The following is a 6,945-nucleotide window of genomic DNA, read 5'->3' as shown; positions in this document are numbered from 1 at the left end:
TTGCTTCTCTTAACCTCTGTGCTGTCACAATGCATCCCATGCCCTTTTAGGCCACTTGATGTCACAATGAATCATTTGATTCTGGGCCACATGGTGTCATAATGTTTCCATGTTTTTCTTGGGCCCCATGCTGTAACAATCCATCCCTGGACCTTTTACAACCCCTGGTGACACAAGGGATCATTAGATTGTTAGCCTGCATTGGGTCACAATGGTTCCTTGGTTCTCTTAACCTCTGTGGTGTCACAATGCATCCCATGCCCTTTTAGGCCACTTCATGTCACAATGAATCATTTGATTCTTGGCCTTCATGGTGTCATAATATTTCCTTGTTTCTATTGGGCCCCATGGGGTCACTATTCGTTCCTGGTCATTTTAGGCCCATTGGTGTCACAAGGGATCATTAGATTGTTAGACTGCATTGGGTCACATTAGTTCCTTTTTTCTCTTAACCTCTGTGGTGTCACAATGCATAGCATGCCCTTTTAGGCTACTTGATGTCACAATGAATCATTTGATTCTTGGCCTCCATGGTGTCATAATAGATCCTTGATTCTATTGGTCCCCGTGCTGTAACAATCCATCCCTGGTCCTTTTAGGCCCCCTGGTGACACAAGGGATCATTAGATTGTTAGCCTCCTTTGGGTCACAATGGTTCCTTGCTTCTCTTAACCCCTGTGGTGTCACAATGCATCCCATTCACTTTTAGGCCATTTGATGTCACAATGAATCATTTGATTCTTGGCCTCCATGGTGTCATAATTGTTCCTTTCGTCTATTGGGCCCCATGCTGTCACAGTTCATCCCTGGTCCTTTTGCGCCCCCTGGTGTCAAAAGGGATTCTTAGATTGTTAGCCTGCATTGGGCCACAATGGATCCTTGCTTCTCTTAACCTCTGTGGTGTCACAATGCATCCTATGCCCTTTTAGGCCACTTGGTGTTACAATGAATCATTTGATTCTTGGTCTCTATGGTGTAATAATGTTTCCATGTTTTTCTTGGGCCCCATGCTGTAACAATCCATCCCTGGCCCTTTTACAACCCCTGGTGTCACTAGGGATCATTAGATTGTTAGCCTCCATTCTGTCACAATGGCTCCTTAGTTTCCCTAACCCCTGTGGTGTCACAATGCATCCCATGCCCTTTTAGGCCACTTGATGTCACAATGAATCATTTGATTCTTGGCCTCCATGGTGTCATAATGGTTCCTTGCTTCTATAGGTCCCTATGCTGTCACAATTCATCCGTGGTCCTTTTGCGCCCCCTGGTGTCAATACGGATTCTTAGATTAATAGCCTCCATTCTGTCACAATGGTTCATTAGTTTCCTTAACCCCTGTGGTGTCACAATGCATCCCATGCCCTTTTAGGCCACTTGATGTCACAATGAATCATTTGATTCTTGGCCTCCATGGTGTCATAATAGTTCCTCACTTCTATTGGGCCCCATGCTGTCACTATTCGTTCCTGGCCATTTTAGGCCCATTGGTGTCACAAGGGATCATTAGAGTGTTAGCCTGCATTGGGTCACAATGTTTCCTTTCTTCTCTTAACCTCTGTGCTGTAACGATGCATCACCTTCCCTTTTAGGCCACTTGATGTCACAATGAATCATTTGATTCTTGGCCTTCATGGTGTCATAATGGTTCCTTGCTTCTATAGGTCCCTATGCTGTCACAGTTCATCCGTGGTCCTTTTGCGCCCCCTGGTGTCAATAGGGATTCTTAGATTAATAGCGTCCATTCTGTCACAATGGTTCCTTCGTTTCCTTAACCCCTGTGGTGTCACAATGCATCCCATGCCCTTTTAGGCCACTTGATGTCACAATGAATCATTTGATTCTTGGCCTCCATGGTGTCATAATGGTTCCTTGCTTCTATTAGGCCCCATGCTGTCACAGTTCATCCCTGGTCCTTTTGCGCCCCCTGGTGTCAAAAGGCATTCTTAGATTGTTAGCCTGCATTGGGTCACAATGCTTCCTTAGTTTCCTTAACCCCTGAGGCGTCACAATGCATCCCATGCCCTTTTAGGACACTTGGTGTTACAATGAATCATTTGATTCTTGGCCTCCATGGTGTTATAATAGTTCCTCGCTTCTATTGGGCCCCATGCTTTCACAATTCATCCCTGGACCTTTTACAACCCCTGGTGTCACTAGGGATCATTAGATTTTTAGCTTCCCTTGGGTCACAATGGTTCCTTGCTTCTCTTAACCTCTGTGGTGTCACAATGCATAGCATGCCCTTTTAGGCTACTTGATGTCACAATGAATCATTTGATTCTTGGCCTCCATGGTGTCATAATAGTTCCTCGCTTCTATTGGGCCCCATGCTTTCACAATTCATCCCTGGCCCTTTTACAACCCCTGGTGTCACAAGGGATCATTAGATTGTTAGCCTGCATTGGGTCACAATGGTTCCTTGCTTCTCTTAACCTCTGTGGTGTCACAATGCATCCCATGCCCTTTTAGGCCACTTGATGTCACAATGAATCATTTGATTCTTGGCCTCCATGGTGTCATAATTGTTCCTTGCTTCTATTAGGCCCCATGCTGTCACAGTTCATCCGTGGTCCTTTTACGCCCCCTGGTGTCAAAAGGGATTCTTAGATTGTTAGCCTGCATTGGGTCACAATGGTTCCTTAGTTTCCTTAACCCCTGAGGCGTCACAATGCATCCCATGCCCTTTTAGGCCACTTGATGTCACAATGAATCATTTGATCCTTGGCCTCCATGGTGTCATAATAGTTCCTCGCTTCTATTGGGCCCCATGCTTTCACAATTCATCCCTGGCCCTTTTACAACCCCTGGTGTCACTAGGGATCATTAGATTGTTAGCCTGCATTGGGTCACAATGGTTCCTTGCTTCTCTTAACCTCTGTGGTGTCACAATGCATCCCATGCCCTTTTAGGCCACTTGATGTCACAATGAATCATTTGATTATGGGCCACATGGTGTCATAATATTTCCATGTTTTTATTGGGCCCCATGCTGTAACAATCCATCCCTGGACCTGTTACAACCCCTGGTGACACAAGGGATCATTAGATAGTTAGCCTGCATTGGGTCACATTAGTTCCTTTCTTCTCTTAACCTCTGTGGTGTCACAATGCATCCCATGCCCTTTTAGGCTACTTGATGTCACAATGAATCATTTGATTCTTGGCCTCCATGGTGTCATAATAGATCCTTGATTCTATTGGTCCCCGTGCTGTAACAATCCATCCCTGGCCCTTTTACGCCCCTTGGTGTCACAAGGGATTCTTAGATTATTAGCCTGCATTGGGTCACAATGCTTCCTTGCTTCTCTTAACACCTGTGGTGTCACAATGCATCCCATTCACTTTTAGGCCACTTGATGTCACAATGAATCATTTGATTCTTGGCCTCCATGGTGTCATAATAGATCCTTGATTCTATTGGGCCCCATGCTTTCACAATTCATCCCTGGCCCTTTTACAACCCCTGGTGACACAAGGGATCATTAGATTGTTGGCCTGCACTGGGTCACAATGGTTCCTTTCTTTTCTTAACCTCTGTGCTGTCACAATGCATCCCATGCCCTTTTAGGCCACTTGGTGTTACAATGAATCATTTGATCCTTGGCCTCCGTGGTGTCATAATAGTTCCTCGCTTCTATTGGGCCCCATGCTTTCACATTTCATCCCTGGCCCTTTTACAACCCCTGGTGTCACTAGGGATCATTAGATTGTTAGCCTGCATTGGGTCACAATGGTTCCTTGCTTCTCTTAACCTCTGTGGTGTCACAATGCATCCCATGCCCTTTTAGGCCACTTCATGTCACAATGAATCATTTGATTCTTCGTCTCCATGGTGTCATAATAGTTCCATGTTTTTCTTGGGCCCCATGCTTTCACAAATCATCCCTGGCCCTTTTACAACCCCTGGTGTCACAAGGGATCATTAGATTGTTAGCCTGCACTGGGTCACAATGGTTCCTTGCTTCTCTTAACCTCTGTGCTGTCACAATGCATCCCATGCCCTTTTAGGCCACTTGATGTCACAATGAATCATTTGATTCTGGGCCTTCATGGTGTCATAATATTTCCTTGTTTCTATTGGGCCCCATGGGGTCACTATTCATTCCTGGCCATTTTAGGCCCATTGGTGTCACAAGGGATCATTAGATTGTTAGACTGCATTGGGTCACATTAGTTCCTTTCTTCTCTTAACCTCTGTGGTGTCACAATGCATCCCATGCCCTTTTAGGCCACTTCATGTCACAATGAATCATTTGATTCTTGGCCTCCATGGTGTCATAATAGATCCTTGATTCTATTGGTCCCCGTGCTGTAACAATCCATCCCTGGTCCTTTTACGCCCCCTGGTGACACAAGGGATCATTAGATTGTTAGCCTCCTTTGGGTCACAATGGTTCCTTGCTTCTCTTAACCCCTGTGGTGGCACAATGCATCCCATTCACTTTTAGGCCATTTGATGTCACAATGAATCATTTGATTCTTGGCCTCCATGGTGTCATAATGGTTCCTTTCGTCTATTGGGCCCCATGCTGTCACAGTTCATCCCTGGTCCTTTTGCGCCCCCTGGTGTCAAAAGGGATTCTTAGATTGTTAGCCTGCATTGGGTCACAATGGATCCTTGCTTCTCTTAACCTCTGTGGTGTCACAATGCATCCTATGCCCTTTTAGGCCACTTGGTGTTACAATGAATCATTTGATTCTTGGTCTCTATGGTGTAATAATGTTTCCATGTTTTTCTTGGGCCCCATGCTTTCACAATCCATCCCTGGCCCTTTTACAACCCCTGGTGTCACTAGGGATCATTAGATTGTTAGCCTCCATTCTGTCACAATGGTTCCTTAGTTTCCTTAACCCCTGTGGTGTCACAATGCATCCCATGCCCTTTTAGGCCACTTGATGTCACAATGAATCATTTGATTCTTGGCCTCCATGGTGTCATAATAGTTCCTCACTTCTATTGGGCCCCATGCTGTCACTATTCGTTCCTGGCCATTTTAGGCCCATTGGTGTCACAAGGGATCATTAGAGTGTTAGCCTGCATTGGGTCACAATGTTTCCTTTCTTCTCTTAACCTCTGTGCTGTAACGATGCATCACCTTACCTTTTAGGCCACTTGATGTCACAATGAATCATTTGATTCTTGGCCTTCATGGTGTCATAATTGTTCCTTGCTTCTATAGGTCCCTATGCTGTCACAGTTCATCCGTGGTCCTTTTGCGCCCCCTGGTGTCTATAGGGATTCTTAGATTAATAGCGTCCATTCTGTCACAATGGTTCCTTCGTTTCCTTAACCCCTGTGGTGTCACAATGCATCCCATGCCCTTTTAGGCCACTTGATGTCACAATGAATCATTTGATTCTTGGCCTCCATGGTGTCATAATGGTTCCTTGCTTCTATTAGGCCCCATGCTGTCACAGTTCATCCCTGGTCCTTTTGCGCCCCCTGGTGTCAAAAGGCATTCTTAGATTGTTAGCCTGCATTGGGTCACAATGCTTCCTTAGTTTCCTTAACCCCTGAGGCGTCACAATGCATCCCATGCCCTTTTAGGACACTTGGTGTTACAATGAATCATTTGATTCTTGGCCTCCATGGTGTTATAATAGTTCCTCGCTTCTATTGGGCCCCATGCTTTCACAATTCATCCCTGGCCCTTTTACAACCCCTGGTGTCACTAGGGATCATTAGATTTTTAGCTTCCCTTGGGTCACAATGGTTCCTTGCTTCTCTTAACCTCTGTGGTGTCACAATGCATAGCATGCCCTTTTAGGCCACTTGATGTCACAATGAATCATTTGATTCTTGGCCTCCATGGTGTCATAATAGTTCCTCGCTTCTATTGGGCCCCATGCTTTCACAATTCATCCCTGGCCCTTTTACAACCCCTGGTGTCACAAGGGATCATTAGATTGTTAGCCTGCATTGGGTCACAATGGTTCCTTGCTTCTCTTAACCTCTGTGGTGTCACAATGCATCCCATGCCCTTTTAGGCCACTTGATGTCACAATGAATCATTTGATTCTTGGCCTCCATGGTGTCATAATTGTTCCTTGCTTCTATTGGGCCCCATGCTGTCACAGTTCATCCGTGGTCCTTTTACGCCCCCTGATGTCAAAAGGGATTCTTAGATTGTTAGCCTGCATTGGGTCACAATGGTTCCTTAGTTTCCTTAACCCCTGAGGCGTCACAATGCATCCCATGCCCTTTTAGGCCACTTGATGTCACAATGAATCATTTGATCCTTGGCCTCCATGGTGTCATAATAGTTCCTCGCTTCTATTGGGCCCCATGCTTTCACAATTCATCCCTGGCCCTTTTACAACCCCTGGTGTCACTAGGGATCATTAGATTGTTAGCCTGCATTGGGTCACAATGGTTCCTTGCTTCTCTTAACCTCTGTGGTGTCACAATGCATCCCATGCCCTTTTAGGCCACTTGATGTCACAATGAATCATTTGATTATGGGCCACATGGTGTCATAATGTTTCCATGTTTTTATTGGGCCCCATGCTGTAACAATCCATCCCTGGACCTGTTACAACCCCTGGTGACACAAGTGATCATTAGATAGTTAGCCTGCATTGGGTCACAATGGTTCCTTGCTTCTCTTAACCTCTGTGGTGTCACAATGCATCCCATGCCCTTTTAGGCCACTTCATGTCACAATGAATCATTTGATTCTTGGCCTTCATGGTGTCATAATATTTCCTTGTTTCTATTGGGCCCCATGGTGTCACTATTCGTTCCTGGCCATTTTAGGCCCATTGGTGTCACAAGGGATCATTAGATTGTTAGCCTGCATTGGGTCACAATGGTTCCTTTCTTCTCTTAACCTCTGTGCTGTAACGATGCATCCCATGCCCTTTTAGGCTACTTGATGTCACAATGAATCATTTGATTCTTGGCCTCCATGGTGTCATAATAAATCCTTGATTCTATTGGTCCCC

This window comes from Cinclus cinclus, unplaced genomic scaffold (genome assembly GCF_963662255.1).
Source record: "Cinclus cinclus unplaced genomic scaffold, bCinCin1.1 SCAFFOLD_32, whole genome shotgun sequence".
Taxonomy (NCBI): Eukaryota; Metazoa; Chordata; class Aves; order Passeriformes; family Cinclidae; genus Cinclus; species Cinclus cinclus.
This window is presented reverse-complemented; position numbering follows the sequence as displayed.